General features: G+C 30.0%; 1 protein-coding gene across 7 annotated transcripts in view; it reads right to left on the bottom strand.

Moving 5' to 3' along the window:
• The window catches only part of LOC106684090 (protein Aster-B), a 251,168-nt gene that overhangs the window by 127,840 nt on the left and 113,692 nt on the right, over positions 1-9,636 (bottom strand). The window lies entirely within an intron of this gene.

The following is a 9,636-nucleotide window of genomic DNA, read 5'->3' as shown; positions in this document are numbered from 1 at the left end:
ATGCTGTATCATATCATGATTAAATTTACTTGTTGTATTTTTTATACAGTTGTAAATATAAATAAATAAAAAATACTTTTAGGTAGAATCGAGAATTGTTGACAAATCTACCGCGATAAAACTCTATTCAAATGTCTTCCACAATCTTAAAATATACAGAGACATAGATAGATGTGACAATCGGTCACCTGAGGAAATCAATGCCATGGCCAATTATGGGTAGGTTATCTTCTATGCAGGGAACATAACCATGAGACACATAGCCTCACAATAGACTCTGCCTCTGCTACCTACGTGCTGGGAATCTTTTTGGGCCATAAAAATATGCAGACAACTTACGTAATCCGGTTTAACGTTAATATCTGTCTATATTTATAGAGTGGAAGATTTTTTTATATGACGTCTCTTATTATATTCTGAGTAGATAGAGCTTTGACAGATGAGTGTGCTAAGAAATGGAGTCCATTAAATATAGTATGCAAAAGATAATAATCTTACACAAGTATAATTCACAAAAATACTTTATCAAAATAAGATTTTTGCATGACAGCAAATAATGGTGTAAACTGAAAAAGACGGATGAAAAACTTTAAATAAAGTATTTGTCGCCCAGATGAGATCCAGAGTCAAGTTAAATAAGAAATCAACCTTCACACGTAGTAAGGAACCAATCACTTTTTTAAAAATTGTTTATTATACTATTTTAAAGGGATTCTATAAAATAAAGTCCCAGAATAAAAAAAAAAAGGAATATTATTAGTATATACACAATATTAAACCAGAACATTTAGAAGGTAAAAGAAAATAGAACCTTAACAGGAAAACTGGAAGTCCCCAAGGAAGACCAACTGAATTCAAACAATAAGAAAATACATGTGCATTTGCAAGGCACTCGCACAACCTCCATACTATTACGAAACTCAAGCAAGCAGGTCCTCGACCTAAGGACGTTTCAAGGAAAACTTGAATCAAAGGACACTGAACAAGCAGCTCCTAGTAATAAAACACCAAAGTTCAAATTTTTTTTTCAAAATCAAACTAATTAGTAGGGATTTAAGTCAACATTTCAAAGATACCATAGTTTATAAAGAAAATAGAATCATAAGTTTTTTGAAACCTCCATTTTAAAATAAAAGACAAGAAATTCTGTTTTGAATAATTTTAAAAAAAAACAAAACAGTATAAATACATTTAAATAAAAAAGTTAATGCAACAACTTTAGAGATTAATGAATCAAACGAATCGGAAATGAGTCACCATAAAAATTATATTTAGGAATATAAATCAAGGTGTGAAAAGTTCTCAAAACTTAAAGGAGTCTTAGATAAAGTGACAAAATATTTTCTTTGCAGGATTTTGTGATGAATGGAATGAATTGCAATCAAGGCCGAATTTTAACACGCCATAAAATAGACATATAAATGTGATTTTATGCAGTTGGACACATTAACAACAAGGGAATTATATTGCATTTAGCATGTGGATATCCTTTCTTGCCATCAGCCCTTCTTACGGAGAACTTTAATATTAATAATAGAATAAAAGTTATATAATAATAATAAAAATCCGCTGTGGTGCGCGCATCACACAACTTTCTCTTACACACTATTTACCTCCCTACGTTTTAAGTAGATTAGTGGACTCGTGTTAAAGTTATTGCTGTTATTTGTGATTTTCGAAGACCAGAACAGTGGAAATGTTTAGACAAAACATTTTTATTTTTCTCTAGCTATAAAAACACAAATTTGGGGATCTTGAGGTGGAAATAACGAATATTAACTTTTTCATGCCAAGAATACAACAGTTTGACAAAAGATAACGCAACTGTTAATAAACGATTGCAAAGAGAGAGGCGGACCTGTTTTTTCCAGATTCGGATCTGTCTTAATTTTTCTTCAGTTATTCTACATTTTTTTTTTAATATTTTGTATTTATCTGTTACTTATCAAAGAATGAGAATCGGTTATTTATTTCAAAGAAAAAAAAAAATAAAAGGTACTTCAGAGTAAGGTGTTTGTGCATTATGCTTAGTATTTGATATTTAAAAAAATTCAATTGAACATTGATGTACTGAGTTTAACCAAAGGCCGTTAGCAAGAAAATCGACAATATGTGAAAAATCGATTTCAAGTGCCACTTAAGGTCAATCGATTTTACCGAAATTTTTTTTACACTCTAAGCCTACAGTAGCTCTAGCTAGGCAGTCCACATATACACATACACGCAAAAAACCACACACACACACCATTTTACGAGACTTAGTTATTTTGACGCAGGAGACATCAAAACCGCCGAAAACTGGAATTCGAAATTTTTCATGATCGCAATACATCTCCTTTTATATATTTCTTATATAGATGAGTGAAAGTAAAAATCATGATGGGTCATCTCCTATAAATTTCGCAAGAAATATATATTTTGATAATAAATACCGTTATACTAATTGTGTTTATATTCTAATTTACCTCTCGAGTTTGGAAAATAATAAAGAGATTATTCTTCCACCAAAATGTTTGTTTTTAAAAGCAGATTAATGCAAAAATAATAATTTAATTTATAAACTAATAAATAAAAACATGTTTATATTACTAACTATACTATAATATATGACTGACATATTTGATATTTTTTACACCAAAAACTAGTGTATGATATTGATTTATATTGAATCAAACTCTAAAGAAAAAAAATCTTAATGTTAAAAATATTAAAAAAAAAAAAAAAAAAGTTTTCTCCAGTTCTAGGGGGCATTGGTATTTAGGGTGGGGGACAAGTCCGGCGAGTGGAGTGGGCTTCCTGGTCCTTTTTGCCATCCCATGTAGGCAACCTGGGTTGCCACCGCGTACTAACCAAGGTGGAGAGTCAAGATTCATTTTTCGGGACCGCCGAAAAATGAATGTAAACTGCCACAGGTGGGAATCGAACACACAACGTTCCGAACCGAGCGCACCGGGACCTGCGCCCCAATCCACACGGCCGTCACGTCCCTAGATCTGAGGGGGTTCCTCAAAATTTTGAAGTCATAATATTACAGCCTAAGCTCTGGATATCGCCTTCATTTAATCTGATTTCGATTTTTTTGGTTAAGTTAGAAAGAGAGGAGTTTCTTCTTTACACCTTCGTCAATAAATATACTGTAAACAATTTTTTACAAAATAAAAACAAAATGTATTTTTTTTATTCCGGAATTACTATTCCAATATCCTCATTCACTCAATATACTCAAACATAAAATAAATATTCTCTACTTGTATATGTTTGAATATCCTATTGAATCAGTCTCATTACAATTGTAAATACCATCCTTAAGTCGTGATTTGTAAACACGAACAAATAAACTGTTATAACTTATTTATCTAAATCTATAGAAGATTATCTTCTTGAGCTAATCTTTCTTAATTTCTTTATTTTTAATTACTTTAATATTCTAATGCCCATATTCTAAAATTTAATAATTTTAATGAAAAACCTACCACCGGAGTACTATTATTAATTATCGTTTCTGTTAGTTAAGACAGAACAAAACAAGTTAAGAAATTATTGTTTAGCATCTGACTAGGCATTTCCAGGTGCATAGCAGATGCATCTTCATGTTTTTTTTTTTAGTTTGAACAGATGTTTTTAATCACGATTAAAAACAGATCCTTTCATCAGCTGGAATATTCGAGAAAATTAATTTAAAAAAATAAATAGCTTTTTTCTTTATAACATAACTTATTTGTTTTTTAAGAATCGATTAAGGGTTGATGGGAGTTTTGAACATGTGCCAGCCCATAGTTAAGCATCGCTTAAGTTTATAGTTTTAACAACACTTTAATATGTATTTTCATGGTTTAATTTTTTTTTTTAATTTTAAGCAGATGAATTAAACGCCGATTAAAACAAAAAATTTCTTTCATTATATTTTGATCATATTTATTTATAAAGGAATCTAAAGATATACGGATAGATGTATAAGTGATTATATAAGGTATCGAAATAGCTCTTGACAAGTGACAAAAGAAGATTGAACTGTTCAGGTGCCTGACCCTTCACTGAAAAGGCCCCGTAACCAATCAGTCAATAGAGCGCGGTGGAGTGTCATCGAGATATACTGGCTTTTGCGGCCGTGAAGTGAGAATGAACATAACTTTCACTAGTTTGGTTCCTTTAAAGTACATTAATAGGGAATAAAGTAACTTATTTAATTTCAGATTCTAACATTTTCTTTCAAAAAAATAAAAATATGCGTGAAAATGAAATATTTTATTTGTTTATTATATTTAATTTATCATTTATTTTGTTAAACAAAACAATTTCTCTTTATTAGTTCTGATATCAAATCGAGAAGTTAAATAGAGACAACTACGTACTCACAATGGACGTTATTAATAAACAAATCACAATATTAAATCACAGTTTAAAAAGTCATTAATAACTACTTAATTAAAAAAAAAAATGAAAAATATTTACAATGAAAATAAATAAAATTATTGAAGTAATAACCTGATGTGTAATAAATTTTAATTACAGAAGAATAGTACAATAAAAAGATGTGCATACAGCATCGTATGTAAATACCCTCTCACTAAATAGTTAATGTAAAACGTACCAGCATAGATACAGTCTAACGCTGATACAAAAACCAACTTAAAATTAGGTTTAACCTTCGATTTCCTCTCTTATTCAATCCTTACAATCCAAAATCCTTCGTAAAATCCTCAATGCTCCTTACTTTGTCACAAATAAAATCATACATAAAGACCTTAATGTTCCCTATGTAACCGATCTAGCCCGAACCAGATATCACTCCTTCCATTATAAACTCCCTAACCACTCAAAACCCCCTAGTTTCTAGCCTTGCATCCTCTTCCATTCCTGACAATCCTCCGAGGCGCCTGAAAAGAAGATGGCCAAGAGACCAGCTAATGTAAAATGTCATGAGAGTGCTACCAATGGGTAGTTTCTTTACACGCTTGTAACACTCCAATTTAACTTAGGTCAGATTTACTAAATGTATTATAATGTACAGTTGTAAATAGCAATAAATAAATATAAAAAAAAAATTAGGTTTAAAAATATACTAATTAAAGGGCCAAAAAATAAGAATAAAATACGTAAAAAATATTGTAATGTTATTATTGAAATTTTTAAAATAGTAACTTAAGGAGCTATTCATTGAATGCGGTTCCAAACAAAAAAAAAAAAACTTGAACTTTGTATAGATTAAAAAAAAAGACTTTTTTCGAATAATTCGAAAACTATAATTTTCCCTAAACATTTCAGATGCTAGTTTAAAAGGTTGTTAAATTTCCTAGAAATGTGAACAGAAAAAAAAAAAATTAAATAAAAAATAATATCTTAATAATAATATCAGGCCACAAATTTTTTAATAGACCTAACAGCCCAAGCAGTAAGATAAGTCTTATAAAAGGACACCACATGTTTTTTTCTCGTTTTTTTTTTTTAAACTTAGATGAAGTATTTAATAAGATTTGCAAGTTTATATACTGTAAAGCCTTCATATAGTCTGAAATTGTAATGTAAATTTTCAAGCGTTTAAGAATTGTTATTATTTAGTTATTAAGAGTCATTAGAGAAACTAACAATTTCAGAAACAGTAAAAAAGCTTCAAGAACATGACAAACTCTATCGGGGAAAAAAAATTAGAAGAAAATATAGATATGAATGAATCATTGTTAACGCCAAATCAAATACATCCCTGTCAGAAAGGATGTACTCTTCTTCCTCATGACGTATACCTTCATTCATTAAATTTCCAAGTAGTCAATGATTATTTTGTAATGAATGAATTAATAAATTATATAATAATAAAAAGACAGGATAAGTACAGAATAATTATGCAATCATTTTTACATATGGCTCTGATGTTAACTTCAGGAAGTGTCAATTACATGAAAATAAAACGACTAAAAACGAAAAGGAAAAACAATTAACGCAAAATAAATAAACATTTCCTCTATAAATTGAGGACTGACATCAGTTAATCGTTATAAACTGTTTAGTTCCTCTGGCCAATTGACACCGAAGGTCGATGAAATTACTGCAAGGAATAACTAACCAACGTTAGGTAGGCAAGGGAATAGTGCACTGCTAATAGTACAAGAACCGGGAACAAAAAAAGGCAGTTATCCCACCCCAATTTTTGATTACTTTAATAAAAACTAGGTATACCAACTAGTCAAAATTGATGAGTCTGCCAAGTATAGGCAGGGGGAATAAAAAATGGCGGCTGGTTACAAACCTTAAAAACACACTAATTTTTCATTCGGAGCTCTATATCTTAAAAACTACCAACACTAGAAAATCTAAGAAAACATTATTTAAAGAAGAGTAAATTTGCTGAAATATTATAGTGGTTTTCATAATATTTGCTAAAATAAATTGATTTATAGTTGTTCAATCAATAGGTTTGATTTATGAAAAACTTCATTTCAGAAACCATCAGACGTACAGATGTCTGCCAGTGCTCAAATTAAAGCTAGTTAAATTTACTATAAAATAGTTAATCATGTTTATTTTTGTAGGAGTAGTAGTTTTATATGATATTTGGCAAAATAAACTCACAAAATGTTAATTTCTAGTTGGTCGTATAAAATGTTGGATTTTTGAAAAAAATATATCTCTAGATCCATTAGACGCACATATGTTTACCAACACTCAAAATAAAGGAAATTTAACTTACTATGAAGTAGTTTATGACACTTATCTTCGTAGGGGTAGTAGTTTTTATGATATTCACATATGAATATGAATTTGACAAATGAAAATTTGTCCGAACAACTATAAATCAATTTATTTTGGCAAGTTTCATCTAAACTATTACTCCTACGAAGATAAACATCATTAACTACTTTATAGCTAATAAAACTAGCTTTAATTTGAGTGCTAATAGACATCTGTACGTCAAATGGTTTTTGAGATATAAATTTTTCAAAATAAATTCACTAACTACTGATCTTTCAGTACGTCCCATACAACATTTTTATGAAATGTTGCTTTTTAAAAAGCTATATCTCGAAAACTATTTAACGTAAATAACTCTATTAGGGCTCATATTTTACCAAATTTACTCTTCTTTAAATGACGCTCTAATAGGTTTTCTTGTGTTGTCTCTACTTTTTAAGATATAGAGCTCCGAATGAATTTTTTTTTTATCGCTTTGAAACAGCCGCCATTTTTTATTCCCCTTACCTATACTTGGCAGACTTATCAATTTTGACTAGTAATTATACATAGTTTTCATTAAAGTAATCAAAAATTGGGGTGAGATAACTTCCTTTTTTCTCCTCTTGGGCTCTTGTACTATAAGGTATAAGACAGTTCTCAACGATAATCAAATTATGGGACATCATGAAAAACAGTCGTGTGTGTAATTGAAAATTAAATACTTAATTAACATTAAGTAACAGAAAGTGGAAATATCAAAGTTCAGTGGGATCAAAATGAGTTAGTAAACAGAAATCAGCATTTTATTTTAATAATTAGTTTACCCTTCAATGTCTGAGCAGAAATATATGTATAATAAAAGAATACAATTAAAAGTGTTATATCCATTATTATATTTTGTTGAAATTACATATTACATACAACTTATTATTTTTATGTTTCGGTCTCATAAATTTTAATTAATATTTTATAACACAAATTGATTGATTTTCTTAATGTGGAATGTGTGGCTTTTTATTTTCACTTATAATATTAGTACAACCAAACGAAGTTATTTGAAACTATATACTGAAAGTACATACTGGGTGGTAATGGGATAGCGCAAAATTTCTATTGTCGGAAATTAAAATGTTATACAACCATTCAAAACACGTCTGATTGAAAACGTAACCTAATTTAACACCTACACAATGGAGAACCACCATTAGGCATTGTCTTTTTTAATATAACGATTAATAAGTGGGTGAATGTTACAAACACGATAACAGGGAAGGTAAATTAACAAAATATATCTGGATTTAAATAATAGATATTGGTCCGATTCAGATGATTCAAGATTGTAGAATATTGTAAAATAGCATTGAAAGCATCGTACTGTAAATATTTGTACTGTATAGTAAATTATATACCAAAATGCATAATTTTCGAGTTGTTCTAATTTTTTTTTTTTATACAATGAGATTTCAACATTTTCTTCAGTTTCATCAGTGAAACTCCTACTTTTACGATTTATGATCACTATAAAGTATTCAATGGTGTACTTAACAAGCTTCAAATCGAGCCTAATAGATATTGATAAGTCAAATATCGAAATTCTCTGAAGATATGTTTCTTTTTCAGAGTATATTCCATAATATCAAAATGTGTAAACATTTAAATGAGCTGCGCTGAGTGGATAAAAAAAAAAACACCTAAAATTTACCACATTTCACTAAATAAAGTGATCGACTGGAAAAAAATGTTGGTGTTTGAAAAACAGTAGCTCGGAAACTATTAAAAGCAAATAGCTTTATTAGGAGTCAATCTGAAGATCGTTAAATGCACCATAAAGAAGTTAGCAACGATTAGTTTGCCAGGAATAGCAGTTTTCATGATAATTGCCAAACTATATTAACATTCTCGTTTTTTTGGAGAAAAACATTTGTATTTCAAAACGTTATCTCGAAATATATTGGATAAGGAGTTTTATTAGTGCTCAAATCTAATCTACTTTAAAAAGGCTACAATATTTTTATTTCGTATGGAAGATAGTTTCAAGATATTGAGCACTGAATGAAACATGAGCAAAAACTCTCATTTTCGTCATTTGATGATTTTTTATTTCCGAAAAAGATAATCCGCTGCACCTACAGTTAACTAAATTTCCAGTGTATATGGCGAGAGTGCCTTAGCTGGAAGCACCGTCCGTATGTGGTTTGCTAGATTCAAAATCTGGAATTTTGACTTGGAAGACGCAAAGCGCTCGGGTCGTCCTTCATCAACTATTGATGACCAAATTCAAACATTGGTCACAGACAACCCTCACTCTACGACACGAGATATCGCAGAACATATCTCATGGAAGTGTCTCAAATCATTAGGGGCTGCGGGATATTTTTCTCGAAGTGATATATAGGTTCCTCACAATTTGACGTAAAAGAATTTATTGGACCGCATATAGCGATTCAATCCTGAAATGAGAGGTTCATAACTGGGGATGAAAAGTAGGCACTGTACAATAATATTGTGAGGAAAAAGTCCTGTGGAAAATGAAGTGACCCGCCGTTAACGACTCGAAAAGCAGGATTGTATCCTAAAAAGGTTATGAGCACTGAATGAAACACGGGAAAAAAAAACTTTATTTTTTTTTTCATTAGTTAAATGAATTTCCTGAGTAGCGCTCTTGAAATAATTACTTTTCCTACTTATTAGTCCAAGTTAAAAATTCAACATTTTTAACATCAGTTAAAAATGAACATTAGCTGTATTACGCAAAAAACATCAATTTAGGCTTCATTTAAAATCTACGATGATATGTAACACCTTACACATGCTTGCCGTGTGCCAAAATTTTCACTATTAATACTTTAAAGTTTACAAACTTACATGGCTAAGCTAAGCTAGAAGAAACACTTAGGAATTATTAGCTATAAATCTTACAACATACCGTGGCCATTTTCAAAAAAATAATTGCCATATTGCCTAAGC

The sequence above is a fragment of the Halyomorpha halys genome, unplaced genomic scaffold (genome assembly GCF_000696795.3).
Source record: "Halyomorpha halys isolate HHAL.00 unplaced genomic scaffold, Hhal_1.1 Scaffold542.1, whole genome shotgun sequence".
Taxonomy (NCBI): Eukaryota; Metazoa; Arthropoda; class Insecta; order Hemiptera; family Pentatomidae; genus Halyomorpha; species Halyomorpha halys.
The sequence above is the reverse complement of the archived record's forward strand: the minus strand, read 5'-3'. Positions and strand labels throughout refer to the sequence as shown.